The sequence below is a fragment of the Cynocephalus volans genome, chromosome 10 (assembly GCF_027409185.1).
Source record: "Cynocephalus volans isolate mCynVol1 chromosome 10, mCynVol1.pri, whole genome shotgun sequence".
Classification (NCBI taxonomy): Eukaryota; Metazoa; Chordata; class Mammalia; order Dermoptera; family Cynocephalidae; genus Cynocephalus; species Cynocephalus volans.
In genome coordinates, this window is record NC_084469.1 from 97,206,061 (window position 1) to 97,206,438 (window position 378).

General features: G+C 46.3%; 1 non-coding gene across 1 annotated transcript; it reads left to right on the forward strand.

Moving 5' to 3' along the window:
* TRNAV-GAC (transfer RNA valine (anticodon GAC)) lies at nt 1-73 on the forward strand. The gene has a single exon. It is a non-coding gene; the product is annotated as a tRNA-Val (tRNA).
* Nucleotides 74-378: the final 305 nt, after the last annotated feature.

Sequence of the window (378 nt, forward strand, 5' to 3'; positions counted from 1 at the left end):
GGCCGGTTAGCTCAGTTGGGAGAGCGTGGTGCTGACAACACCAAGTCAAGGGTTAAGATCCCCTTATCGGTCATCTAAAAAAAAAAAAAAAGAAGTGCAGGTATTTGAGCTTAGACCTGGATGAAGCGAGCAGATCTGACATCCAGACACCTATGGGAACAGAGTTCCAGGCAGGCGAAACAGCAGGTACAGAGGTCCTGAGGCCAGCTGCTTCCTTCCAGTCTTTCTTCTCTGTGTGCAAATAGTTATTTTCTTCTTTAAAATGGGGATCACCATTAGAGACCATTTGCCAATGTCCAGCCCACAGAATTTAATAGATCCCCACTTGTTTATTCCATCATAAACACCACGGTGACGGACATCCTCAGGCAAAGCTGT